This window comes from Mauremys reevesii, linkage group 5 (assembly GCF_016161935.1).
Source record: "Mauremys reevesii isolate NIE-2019 linkage group 5, ASM1616193v1, whole genome shotgun sequence".
NCBI classification, from domain to species: Eukaryota; Metazoa; Chordata; order Testudines; family Geoemydidae; genus Mauremys; species Mauremys reevesii.
In genome coordinates, this window is record NC_052627.1 from 54,678,640 (window position 1) to 54,693,144 (window position 14,505).

At 39.5% G+C, this 14,505-nt stretch overlaps 1 protein-coding gene across 6 annotated transcripts in view; it reads right to left on the reverse strand.

The window, feature by feature from the left end:
* The window catches only part of ANAPC10 (anaphase promoting complex subunit 10), a 96,331-nt gene that overhangs the window by 56,572 nt on the left and 25,254 nt on the right, over positions 1-14,505 (reverse strand). The gene's annotated exons all lie outside the window — the stretch shown is intronic.

Here is a 14,505-nt window from a genome sequence, read left to right on the forward strand (position 1 = left end):
ACCTCATGGCGTAGGATACCACCCAACCCAGGGGAGCACATCATCTTATATTATCATATTGTGCCTCAGGAAATTCTAGAACTTCTATCAGGGCTGATGACTTTTGGAGGAGGCAATGGTGGTCCTTCTTCCACAACAGGATCGCGAAACTAAGAAAATGCAGGCTCCATCTCCAAAGATGGCACCGACGGAACCATCAGTGAGAAAATACCCCACAACCAGTATAGGGAACAGGAGACCTATTTCTTTCATAATGTTCACGGACAGATATTGTCACTATCTTCCTTGTAAGAATCAGTTCTGATAGGATGGAAGATTCTGGATCCAGTGGGACAGTCATGTCCTCCAAAGTGGTGTATTTGCCGCCATGAGGCATCTTCTCCCTGTGAATTTTCAGAGTCTGCTCAGAAGTGTATGTCGGTGCCGATGGTGTCTGGAATGGTTATCTGTCCTTCATTGGTACCGACAGTCATACTGGTCTAAGCTCATGCCCCTTTACTAAACAGTGATGGTCCCACTGCTGCCAACGTTGCCAAAATGGAGGTACTCCTAGTTTTGGCAGCCTGTAGTTCGGTACCATGATCTCAATGGGTTTTTGAGCTTCCCTGCACCAGACAGAGAGAGTCACCAGACCTTGAGGTTGTAGGGGAACCAGAACCTCCTCTTAGAAGTGGATCTAGAGGGGAATTTTTCCAACCCTCACGGTGAGCCTGACACAAGGAGTCCTTGGCTCTAGCTTTGCCTGCTCCTGTATCTGAAGTTGTAGTGCTGGGCAGCACATTCCTCAATGCCACTGCCTGCTGGGGGTGGGGGTCTGCCCAATCCAAATGCAACTTGGGCCTGATAGCACACTCAATGAGATGTTTCCTAAGCCATAACTCCCACGATAGATGGGTTCAGGGTGGGAAGAGGCGGCAGATACTGCACTTAGTGCAGACACAAGCTTCTCCGAGGCAGTAGAGCCACCTCTTGTGGTTGTCACTGATCAGGAAGGAATGAGGGCAAGAGAAAGTTCTTGATGCCTGGAATTCTGGGCATAATCAGAATCCCACAACAGGAAGGGTATGCGTGGGGAGCAGATCTCTCTTGAAATCTAAGAATTTTTATATACAAGATTTACATTTTATAATATTTAGAGGTTGGATATAGGGGGATGAGCACTGTGGACACTGGAGGGTTCTGTCTCAGACCACGTGGAGGTAAGAAGTAAATGGAGAAAGAGTCAGTCTGCGCTGATCTTTATGCCCTCAGGTCGGCACATAAGAAGGCACAGGCATGGACCAGTGGACATTACTAGCAAGAATCTTCCTGTCTCAGGTGCATGGAAAACATGCATACTCACAGAGAAATACACGTAGGGATCAGCACTCGAAAAACTATGATTTCTCTGGAGTTTCATTCCTACTGTATCTCACTGACTATGTAGCAGTCTGCTACATAAACTGTAATAATGATGGTTTCCCAAGTCCCTGCAGTCTCAAGTATTAAACAAAGAAATTAGCCTCATTTGGTTTCACGGTTTATACATCTGATTTTCTTGGACCAAGCTCATTGACAGCAAAGGGGAATAAGCCACAGCCACTGGTGCCAAAGTGTACAATATAGGTTGACACAGTCCCAGATGAATTAGTATCATCTGCCAAAATGCATTTGCTGTGTCCATTTTCACAATCTCCTGAATTGATACAAATAGATGGTAGTCTGCTCTATAGTTTTACGTTGCAGCCACCAGCCAGAGGACACAGGCTTCTAACTGCACACTTTGGAGGTTGATTCCACCCTTACTTAGCTGGCTTCATGCCATGATAAAGTCATTGCCTTTGATTTACACCAATGTGAGAAAAAGAATTGGATCCTTTTGTCTTCTTGCTTTGTTTCCTTCAAGTTTCCCATTATGCATGTCTGAAAATTAAGTGCTCCATTCTGCAAATTTCCGGAGATGCCATCAGTATAGTGGAACGTCCAACCTTCTTAACATGAAGGCTTAACCCCCTTTTGGGGAAATTCCCTCCTGCCCTCCCCCCAAAAGCCTCAGCTGCAAAATGTTGTGGAGCAGCATGAAGGGAAGGAGATCTCATGGACATAAACTCCTAGAGCAGTTGCTTAGTCTAGATTTGAAGTCTCTCTCCTTGTGGAGCCATGCAATCTGTAAAAGTTACTACAGCTCCCATGATAATGTCTTGAGAGGTGTGGGAGATGAAAGGAAAAAGACCAAAATCTCACTTCCAGACATTTTTTTATTAAAAGTCTCCAACACTACATATGGGTCTCAGATACCCAAAGAAAGTGATAGCTGGAGATAACTCCTGGATCAACCACCTCACTAACCTCTTTTCCACCATTTTAGGACTCACTTCTTGGAAATGGGGAGGGAAAGAAGAACTTCCTCTTCCTGCCCATCAACTATTTCTGGGAAGCCTTAGTCTATAAGCACCTTGCCCCTCATTTTCTGAGCCATTATTGCAAGTCTAAGGAGCATTTAAAGCAGGTAAGCAAAGTAAATGCTGACTCAGCCTTGGGAACGTGGCAATCTTCTGTAGCCATATGCTGCCAGTTTTGGCATTATATAGGTGCTACAAATATTGAATTACCCAACCATCCTCACTTAGATTCTGCAGCTGTACAGCTCATGGAACAAATGGGGTCAGCAGTCACAGAGGAAGCTTGGGCTAGATAAAGCCTTAAGTATGGTGAATAATGCAGAAGTGTAACAAGACAGCATTAAAATCATTGAATGTGAATAGACTTCGTGGCCAGTTAAAGTACTACTGAAACCCAAGTGATTAGAAAATAAGAAATACTATGTCTTTTCAGCCAAATACATTAGGTATTGTCTACATGAGAAAGCTGAACTGGTATTTACACTGACACAATAGGATGTGTAGATACTATTTTGATTTAGTTTAAGTTAATGAAGAACATGTTTAATCAAAATAAGCCACTTTTACATTGAAATAAGTGTTTCCACACAGCCTTTTGCATCAGTATTATATTGGTTTAAAAGCTAACTCAAGTAGGTGCAACTTTCTCACGTAGCCAAACCCCTATAGAAAAATAAAATCTATTAAAACCAAAAAGTGTCTAATAAAAAAAAAGTCAAGAACTCACAAATAAACAGTCAATTTATAAAAATGTTACTAACAAAGTCCAATTAAACAATGATTACTCTGCAATTAGTGGGATGTTGCATAGAAAAATCCCCCAATGGGGTTAAAGTGTGTAGATGAATCTAAGTGAGCGTAGGTAAATACTAGTAACAATGAAATCAACTGGACTTTGTTAGTCTAGTACTCAAACAACAAGGTAGCAGCTAATTTATAGTACAAAATAACTGCTGGTGCTTTGTGTAATGAAATAATGTAATGCCTCTGTTATACTTACAAATAAATTGTTAATTGTTAAAGATAATTGATAGCAAGTTCACCTTGGTTAGTTTTCAACAATCCCCGAATTAATAGCCTGCTTGGTTTAGGAACACTCTGTCAGGCAATGGACAACTTTTGGTAGTAACCAATATCCAGATATCCATCTCCAAGAGCTGAAGATGGGAGGGTAGTGCCCCACTCCAGTATGAAAGTATTTTACCTACCAGCGCTGCTATAAGCACACTTAATTCTAGACAATTTCACTTGCAGCAGGTACACAAGGTAAAATATTTACATGCAGAACAGTGCTACCTTTCATTTCCAGTTGCCAGCCTGAAATAGTAGAAGGGGTGAAAGAAGGAAGAGAATATGAACGCAGTGTTGTCTAGGGATTGGAGCACGAGACCTCATGTCATGACTCAGTATGTGACCTTGAACAAGTCACTCAACCTATTTGCAAACAATTTAGCCCACCTTTAAAATGGCTACAATACACTCACTCTGCATAATTCAAAGGAGTGCTGAGAGCTGCTACACTATACAGACTATCAAAATTTGCATTTGACTGCCCATTGAGCTAACAAGCAACTGTTTTTTGTTTGTTTGTTTTTTGAGATTACAAGTGTGTTTCCTAAAGGTAATAGTGTTGATGTACTATACTTCTGTAAGGCATTTGGCATCATACCACATGATATATTAATTAAGAAAGCAGAACAATACAAAAATAATATGGCACAGATTAAACACTGGTTAATTGAGCAGTCTCAAAATGAAATTGCAAATGGGGAATTAGATCTCACGGAGATTAGAGAGGCTACAAAAAGAGAAAACCCAATAATAATGAGGGATTTCATCTATCCCCATATTTACTGGGAACATGGCATCACAGGCAAGATGCAGAGATAAAATTTCTAGACACCATTAATGACTGCTTCTAGGAGCAGCTAGTCCTGGAACCCACAAGGGGAGAGGCAATTCTTGATTTAGTCCTAAGTGGCTCACAGCATCTGGTCCAAGAGGTGATTGTAGCTGAATGGCTTGTAATAGCAACCATAACGTAAATAAATTTAACATCTTTGTAATGGAGAAAATACCAAAGAAACCCACCACTGTAGCATTTAACTTCAAAATAGGGAACTACACAAATATGAGGAGACTAGTTAAACAGAAGTTAAAACAAACAGTCACAAGAGTGAAATGCCTGCAACCAGCGTGATATAGGCTTAAATTAAATGTATAACCCAAATAAAAAAAGCAATAAGAGGACAAAAACATAACCACATGGCTAAACAGAGTAAAAGAGGTGGTTAGAGACAAGCTGACATCTTTTAAAAATTGGAAGACAAATCCTACTGAGTAAAATAGAAAGAAGCATAAATTCTGGCAAGTCTAATGAAAAAGTATAATTAGGCAGGCCAAAAAAGAATTTGAAGAACGACTTACAAAAGACACAAACTACCAGCAAAATTGCGTTTAAGCACATCAGAAACAGGAAGCCTGCCTAACAATTAAGTGGAGCCACTGGACGATTGAGGTTCTAAAGAAGCACTCAAGGAAGACAAGGACATTGCAGAGAAACTAAAAAAAATTTTATGTGACAAATCTGAGGAATTGTCTCAGACAGAGGTATTGATAGAGGAGGTTTTGGAACAAACTTATAAATTAAACAGTAAGTTGCTAGGACCAGGTGGAATTCACCCAAGTGTCCTGAAGGAACTCAAATAAGAAATTGAAGAACTACTAACTTATTGCTTAAATCAGCCTCTGTACCAGATGACTGGCAAACAGCTAATATGATGCTGATTTTTTAAAAAGGCTCTAGAGGCGATCCTGGGAATCACAGGCCACTGAGCCTAACTTCAGTACCAGAACTGGCTGAAACTATATAAAGAACAGAATTATTAAACACACATACATGAACCTGATATGTTGAATCAACACAGCTTTTACAAAGAGAAATCATGCCTCACCAATTAGAATTCCTTGAGGGGGTCAACAAACGTGTACAAAAGTGTTCCAGTTGATATAGTGTACTTGGACTTTCAGAAAGCCTTTGGCAGGGTCATACACCAAAGGCTTTCAGCAAAGTAAGCAGTCATGGGATAAGAAGGAAGGTCCAGTAACTTGTTAAAAGATAGGAAATAAGGGATAGGAATAACTGGTCAGTTTTCACAATGGAAAGCAGTAAATAGAGGGTTCTCCCAAGGATCTCTACTTGGACCAGTGCTCATCAGCACATTCATAAATGAGCTGGAAAAAGGGTAACAAGAGAAGTGGCAAAGTTTGAAGATGACACTAAATTACTCAAGATAGTTCAGTCCAAAGCAGACTGTGAAGAGTTACAAAGGGATCTCACAAAACCGGGCAACAAAATGGCAGATGAAATTCAATGTTGATAAATGCAAATTAATACACGTTGGAAAACAATCCAAACTGTATATAGAAAATGATGGGGTCTAAATTAGCTGTTACCACTCCAGAAAGAGATAGTGAAGTAATTGTGGATAGTTCTCTGAAAACAGCTGCTCAATGTGCAGCAGCAGTCAAAAAAGTTAATAATTAGGGCTGTCGATTAATCACAGTTAACTCATGTGATTAACTCAAAAAAAATTAATTACAATTAATCGCACTGTTAAACAATAGAATTACCAACTTAAATTTATTAAATATTTTGGATGTTTTTCTACATTTTCAAATATATTGATTTCTATTACAACATAGAATACAAAGTGCACAGTGCTCACTTTATATTATTTTTATTACAAATATTTGCACTGTAAAAATGAAACAAAAGAAACAGTATTTTTCAATTCACCTCATACAAGTACTGTAGTGCAATCTCTTTATCATGAAAGTGTAACTTACAAATATAGACTTTTTTTGGTTACATAACAACTCAAAAACAAAACAATATAAAACTTTAGGGCCTACAAGTCCACTCAGTCCTCCTTGTTCAGCCAATCGCTAAGACAAACAAGTTTGTTTACATTTACGGGAGATAATGCCGCCCTCTTCTTATTTACAATGTTACCTGAAAGTGAGAACAGGCATTCGCATGGCACTTTTGTAGCCAGCATTGCAAGGTATTTACATGCCAGATAGGCTAAACATTCCTATGCCCCTTCATGCTTTGGCCACCATTCCAGAGAACATGCTGATGATGCTTGTTAAAAAAAAGTGTGTTAATTAAATTGTTGACTGAACTCCTTGGGAGAGAACTGTATGTCTCCTGTTCTGTTTTACCTGCATTCTGCCATTTATTTCATATTAGAGCTGTCTCGCATGATGACCCAGCACGTGTTGTTTTAAGAACATTTTAACAGCAGATTTGACAAAACGCAAACAAGGTACCAATGTGAGATTTCAAAAAAATAGCTACAGCACTCAACCCAAGGTTTAAGAACCTGAAGTCCAAAATCTTCAGGAACCACACGTGGAGCATGCTTTCAGATATCTTAAAAGAGCAACACTCAGATGCAGAAACTACAGAATGCGAACCACCAAATAAGAAAATCAACCTTCTGCTGGTGGCGTCTGACTCAGATGATGAAATGAACATGCGTCAGTCCGCACTGCTTTGGATTGTTATTGAGCAGAACCCATCATCAGCATGGACACATGTCTTCTAGTAGTTGAACCATGAAGGGACATATGAATCTTTAGCGCATCTGGCACGTAAATATCTTGCAACACCGGCTACAACAGTGCCATGCGAATGCCTGTTCTCACTTTCAGATGACATTGTAAATAAGAAGTGGACAGCATCATCTCCTGCAAATTGTTTGTCTGAGTGATTGGCTGAAGTAGAACTGAGTGGACTTGCAGGCTTTAACGTTTTACATTGTTTTATTTTTGAATGCAGGTTTGTTTTTTGTTTTTTTACATAATTCTACATTTGTAAATTCAACTTTCATTATAAAGAGTGCACTACAGTACTTGAATGAGGTGAATTGAAAAATGTTTCCTTTGGTTTTTTACAGTGCAAATATTCGTAATAAAAATAAATATAAAGTGAGCACTGTACAATTTGTATTGTTGTAATTGCAATCAATATATTTGAAAATGTAGAAAATATCCCAAAATATTTAAATAAATGGTATTGATTATTGTTTAATCACACGTTTAATTGTGCTTAAATTTTTTAATCGCTTGACAGCTCTACTAATAATGTTGGGAACCAGTAGGAAAGGGACAGATAATAAAACAGAAAATATAATTTCATTATATAAATCCCTGGTACAATCACACTCTGAATATTGTGCACCATTCCAGTCATCTCATCTCAAAAAGATATATTATAACTGGAAAAAGTACAGAGAAGGGCAACAAAAATGATTAGGGATACAGAACAGCTTCTATATGAGAGATTAAAAAGACTGGGACTTTTCAGTTCAGAGAATAAACAACTGAGGGGAGATAAGATAGAGGTCTATAAAATCATGAACAGTGTGGAGAAAGTGAATAAGGAAGTGTTATTTATCCCTTCACATAACACATGAACCAGGCATCACCCAATGAAATTAGTAGGCAACAAGTTTAAAACAAACACAAGGAAGTAATTCTTCACACAAGGCACAATCAATCTGTGCAATTCATTGTCAGGGGATGTTGTGAAGCCAAAACTATAACTGGGTTCAAAAAGAATTAGATAAGTACATGGAGGATAGAGCCATCAATAGCAATTAGCAAAGATAGTCAGGGACACAACTGCACGTTCTGGGTGCCTAAATCTACAACTGCTAGAAGCTTGGACTGGACAACAGGAGGTGGATCATTTGATAAATTGCTCTGTTCTGTTCACCCCCTCTGAAGCATCTGGCACCACCAATTGTGGGAAGACAGGATACTTGGTTAGATGGACCATTGGTCTGACCCATTATGACCGTTCTTATGGAATCATCATCAAGAGGCTGTACAGTGACTCCTCACTTAAAGTAGTCCCGGTTAACGTTGTTCCGTTGCTGATCAATTAGGGAACATGCTCATTTAAAGTTGTGTAATGCTCCCTTCTAACATTGTTTGGCAGCCGCCTTTGTCTACTGCTTGCAGGAAGAGCAGCCCCTTGCAGCTAGTTGGTGGGGGCTTGGAACCAGAGTGGACCGGCAGCCCCCCTATCAATGAGCTCCCTGCTCCCCTAAGTTCCCTGTGCAGCAGCTGTCCAGCAGGCTAGCAATTCCAGCTGTCCCTCCCCCCTTCCACTGCCATGTGCTGCTCCTGCCCTCTGCCCCAAGCAGCTTCATGAGACTCCTGCTTGCTGTGTGAGGGGAGGGAAGGAAGAGAGGGGCTAATGTCAGGGTGTCCCCCTCCCCTCTGCTCCTGCACACCGCTTACCCCAGCTTCCATAGAGCAGGGGGGAAACACCAGGGCTCAGGATGGAGGGAGCTTGCAACAGCTGTGGCCTCAGCAAGCTGATCTAATTAACAAGGCAGTGTACTTAAAGGGAAAATGCACATATCCCCCTCCATTCCTGTTGCCTTGTAGAGTGAGAAAGTTAACCCTTGAGGGCTCAGCCAATTGCTAGTTCATCATTTAGCAGTAAGGGAAATATTCCACCCTCTGACTCCTCTACCTCAACCAAGCTTCACAATCATCATCGCTGTGTACCAGTATTAAATTGTTTGTTTAAAACTTATACTCTGTTTTATTTTCTATATATAATACATACACACAGTCTTTTGTCTGATGAAAAAAATTCCCTGGAACCAACCCCCTCATTTACATTAATTCTTATGGGGAAATTGGATTCACTTAATATCGTTTTGCTTAAAGTCGCATTTTTCAGGAACATAACTACAACGTTAAGTGAGGAGTTACTGTATTTCTAGTGTGGTCCTATAGGATCAGCTCTTGGCCCTTAACTATTTAACATTTTTATCAATGACCTGGAAGAAAAAATCATTACTGATAAAGTTTGCAAATGACACCAGGATTGGGGAAATAGTAAATAATGAAGAGAACAGGCCACTAATACAGAGCAATCTAGACTGAGTGATAAGGTGGGTGAAAGTTTTTGTTCTCTGTTTGTACAGCGCCTAGCATAGTGGGGTCCTGGTACATGCCTGGGGCTCCTAGGCACACACTATCACAAATAAAATATTCATTTAAATCCAGCCAAATGTAAAGTCACATCTACGAATAAAGAATGTAGGTCACATTAATAGACTGGGGGGGGCTCTATCCTGCAAAGCAGTGATTTTGAAAGAGTCTTAGGAGTTATGGTGGATAATTAGCTAACCATGAGCTAGCAGTACTGTGGCCAAAAGGGCTAATGTCATCTTGAGTATGTAAACAAGAGAATATCAAGTGGAAACAAGGAGGTTATTTTACCTCTGTGTTTGATGCTGGACACAATAGTAAGTAGTGGTCATGCCAGTTCTGGCATCCACATTTCAAGAAGGATATTGATAAACTTGAGAGGGTTCTGAGGAGAGCCATGAGAATAACTGTTGGAAAATATGCCTGATAATGACAGATCCAAAGAGCTCAATCTATTTATTTTATCAAAAAGAAGGTTAAGGGGTGACTTGATCATAGTTTATAACTACCTACATGGGAACAAAAATTTGACTATGGGCTATTGAATCTAGTAGACAAAGGTTTAACAAGATCCAAGGATGGAAGGTGAAGCTAGACAAGTTTAGACTACAAATAAGATGCAACTTTCTAACTTTGAGGATAATTAATCATTGGAACAAACTTACCAAAGTCTGTGGTGGATTCTCCATTACTGACAATTTTTAAATCAAAATCAGATATTTTTCTTAAAAATATGGTCTAGTTCAAACCACAAATTAACTCAGGAAAGTTCTATGGCCTCTTATACAGGAGGTCAGACTAGGTTATCACAATGCTCCCTTCTGGCCTTGTACTCAGGGCTCTTTGGTTTCAGTTTTTATTTTATTTAATTTTTCACAGGAATGTATTAGTGTTTATTAACACAACAAAAACAGGTGAAAATCGGTGCAAAAACTAAATATTTATTTTGGTAGATGGAAAGACTGGGGGGAAGTATTGAGTAGATTAGTGCTTTGAATTACCATTCACCCATGTGGTTTGCTCCAGAACTAAAAGAGAACTGAAAATACAATGCCACCCCTCTATAAGAAAACAATACATCTTTAATCCCCAAATAAAACTTTTAATTTGAATAAACAGTTTACTGTTGTAGACTTAGAACTATTAGCCTATAAATATTTACATTTAATAATTGGGCCATATCATTTGCAGTGCATACACTCAACTACATCTCGTTTTTGTTTTTTTTCAAACTTTTGGATACTTCCTTGTGTTCTAAAATGTATTCTGATACAGATTTTCATTTTCTTCCCATTTTAGTATGTCAAATCTTTAAAGTTATCTGCTAGCAGTTTGAAATGTGTACATGGTGGGGGTGAGATTCATCAGTATGTTCAGACGTGCATGCACTTCAAAGCTTGTGAGTGTGCCTGTTTGTTCAGTTTGTGCAGCTTCTAGACTAATATATAGCCTTACTTCAACAGGCAGCTTTCCACATACACACAGACTAATGTAATATCGTAATACATGTACCTCGTCCAATGTACTGTATTTTCCTAATAAAACAAGTTTTTTCATATATATTTGAATGATACAAAAGTAGGGTGAAAAATTTCAGAAAAAAAAGGAATAATACTTTTTGTAAAACCTGGGAAATTTTTGGTAAAAATTGGTTTAAACTGAAAACAAAGGGGCTTACTTATAATACTCTATGGATCAATGAGTACAGCTCTACATTACCATTATGAAAAAGTTAGGGAAAAAATGTACTGTGTTCTTGCTCTTTACGGGTCCAATCCTGTAGTACTTATACAGATAAAATTCTCATTAAAGTCAGTAGATTATAGCTACACAAGAGCTGCAGCATTTGATCCCCTGGATTCTGCTACTCAGCCTAAAATATCCAATATATTATCATGTTTCCATATCGATTTAAGAAACTTTGAGAAAACAAACCTAACTTTAAATTTAGGAACAGGGGGTCTCATCCAGTATGGCAACTCTTGAAGTCCCTCTAGTCCAGTATCCTGGCTCCAACAGTGGCCAGTAGCAGAAGCTTCAGAGGAACAAAAAAATTTGTTCATAGTGTAGATACAGACAAGTATTGGCGTATCCATGTACTTCGGTAACAATTACGGACAGGTGATTAGAGCTCAGGACAGAGTCATGAGATCTAGATTCTAATTCTGACTTCCACTAGCTCACTGTGTAACCTTCGCCCATTCACTACCCGACCTCCCGTGCCTCAATTTCTACATCAGTAAAAAGCGAGAATGTGTCCACAAAATGCTTTGAGATACATGGATGAAAAACTAGTAAGTATTTGAGACTCCACTCCTAGCTGGATGCATCCAACCTTTTTTTCCTAGAAGACTAACATGGTAGGGATTGGAATTATGGGCATGATGTGCTGGAGCAGGCTCACAGCAACCTTTGTTAAAATTCCTCCATCAAATTGAAGGGTTGGGGGTTTCCCTGGCTCTGATGGAGCATGTTCTTCATCTAGATACTGCTAATCATCCATGCCAGAGATATCTTCATGAAACCCAGAGGAAGGGGAAAAAAAAAGATTTTCTAAAAAGAAAGCCTTTCCTCTATTTGGGAATGCACAAAACTGAACTAAGTAGGAGGTATCTTGATTCAGTTTGGGAGTGGGGTGGGGGGGAGGGAAGATCCCCTCAGGCTCTCATACAAAATCTTAATGCACATATGCCATAGAACTTGAGCACAGCTACTCTATCAGTATATCTGATCTATTTCAGTGAAATAGAGTACCAACATTTACATCATGCATGCTTGAATATGTAGAATCTGGTTGCCAAGTGGTATTGCCTTCATTCTTGGTTAGGAGAAAGCATTTTTGTTGAAAATAGGAACACATTCATTCCCAGTTCCTCATCCCTTCTGGCACATACACAGAGCCCTGGTAACAAGGATTTTATTGCAGATTAAAAGGAAACATTTTCATGGGAGCTGCTTGTTAAACATTAGCAGCATATCACTAAGTCAATATTGATATATCAGTTTTTAAATACTCTATTGATGTTCACATTTGTATATCTTTGCTAATTGTTCCCAAGGCGAATTCGGAATTTCCAGTGACACAAAAATTTTAATAAATCTGTGGAATTTGACCCCAAGTAGTAAGGACAAATTTTGAAAGATGTTTCAACGTGGCCTCTGTACATGCACGTGCTTGAGTCACCAGCAGATGCAATTTTTGTACACCAGCAATAATGCTCAAAGTGGTGGAGTTTGCATACACAAATCCTATACTTGTATACTCAAGCACTCAAAAGTCGCACCCATGCAAACAAGGGGCACAATTCAAAACTGGACCATAGTAACCATTACTTGAAATTGTCCACCAGCTTTCCAGAAGGCTTCTTATTTCTAACATATTGAAGCTATTCAGAGACTTCCACTGACTACTCCTGCAGCCTTACAATTCAAGTATGAACAGCTTTAATTTACCTGCTAGCACTTTTAAAACTATGCAACATTTATACTAATTCTTTTAATTTTTTTTTTAAATAGGAAGGCTGTGCTTCATATTGATGTAGTAAATTAATATAGGATATGAGAAATTAAAATATAACTTTTATACAAGTTGTGTAATGGCTTATTAACTCCATTTGTATTTAGCAGATGACAAGATGTTTAGCTAAGTCTATAGTATTCAGTAAGTGAACTAGAGTGTATTTGTCTCATCCAAAAAGAAAATAACCATATAGCAAGTCACATATGTTGATTTGTTCACAACATGAAAAATAATGTCTGGATCTTATTTAAGTCTTCTGTTTGGTTTCAGGAAGATAAGCAGAATGACTGATGAAGTTCTGAAACTGCCTTGGGAATTAGTTTTAGGTGAGGCCATAGCATCACTGTCTCTATGGAATGTTGTTTATGGGGGCTCAGCCATAAATGCCTGAAGTTCACTCACATTTCCGGCCAATGCAATAACAACTAGGCAGACCATATTCAGAGTGAAGTGATGTAAAGAGCATTCTGAGAGAGGTGCAAATGGAATCTCCATGAGTTTTGTGACTATACAGAAATCTCAGGCAGGAGTAGGTTCTCTGACCTGTGGAAAGTGTGAGATAGCCCTTTGATAATCAACAACAAACATGGGATGAGAAAAGACAAAGTATGACTGTGCAGGCAGTCAGCAGGCTGAATTCACCACAAGAGTAAAAAGGACCGTCTTTGTTCAGCCCTATTAAAGTGAAATAAGTTGTCAAGGATCTTCGGTATCAAGGTCTGGACTGGATCCAGAACATTTTGGGTTGCCCGTATCAAGAACCTCTTCCATTTAAAAGACTAACGCCTTCTGGTAGATGTTTTCTTGTTCTGTATCAGAATTTCCTGGAGCCGTAGGGAGCAGTCTCTGTCCGTGGTACTCAGCTAATCAACAGCCATACCATTAGCTTAAGCAACTTTGGTCTGGATGAAATATCTGTCCATGATGGTGTCAGATCAGAACCGGGTGGTCTGGAAGCTAGATCAGAGGCTGACTGGACATATGGAGATCTGCCAGCCAAACTGCCTTGGCCAGTACAGAGCTACAAGAACTATCGTGGCTTTGTCCCTTGATCTTGGAAATTACCCTGGGAATCAGTAGAAAGGCATAAAGCAAGCCTCTGTTCCATTGCAAGAGGAAGGTGTCTGACAAGAATCTTGAACTCAGGCTTCCTCTGAAACAATAATTCTGACACTTGGCTACATCTATACTACACTTCACTGGCAGCGGTATGTAATGTAGGTGTAGCTGCACACCACAGCGAAAATCAGGCTGCATCTATAGTGTGTTGCGTAGCTATACATAATAGCGAAAGGCTCTGGCACAGGGGAGGCAGTGGGGAAAGGATGACTTTCCCCACTGCCTCCCCCCGACTGGAGCCTTTCCCTGGGCTTCCCCCTTGCCAGAGCCTTTTCTTATGGAGGGGGAAAGCTCCAGCAGCAGGAAGCTGACAGATCCTTCCCCCCCTGCTAGAGCCTTTCCCTGGGGTGGAGAAAGGCAACCACAGATGAACTCTGGCAAGCAAGGTCAAATACCAACATGCTGACATGTGGCCTAACACTGAAAGGCATGTTGATATTTTTGTAGCCCATTTTGATACTAAAT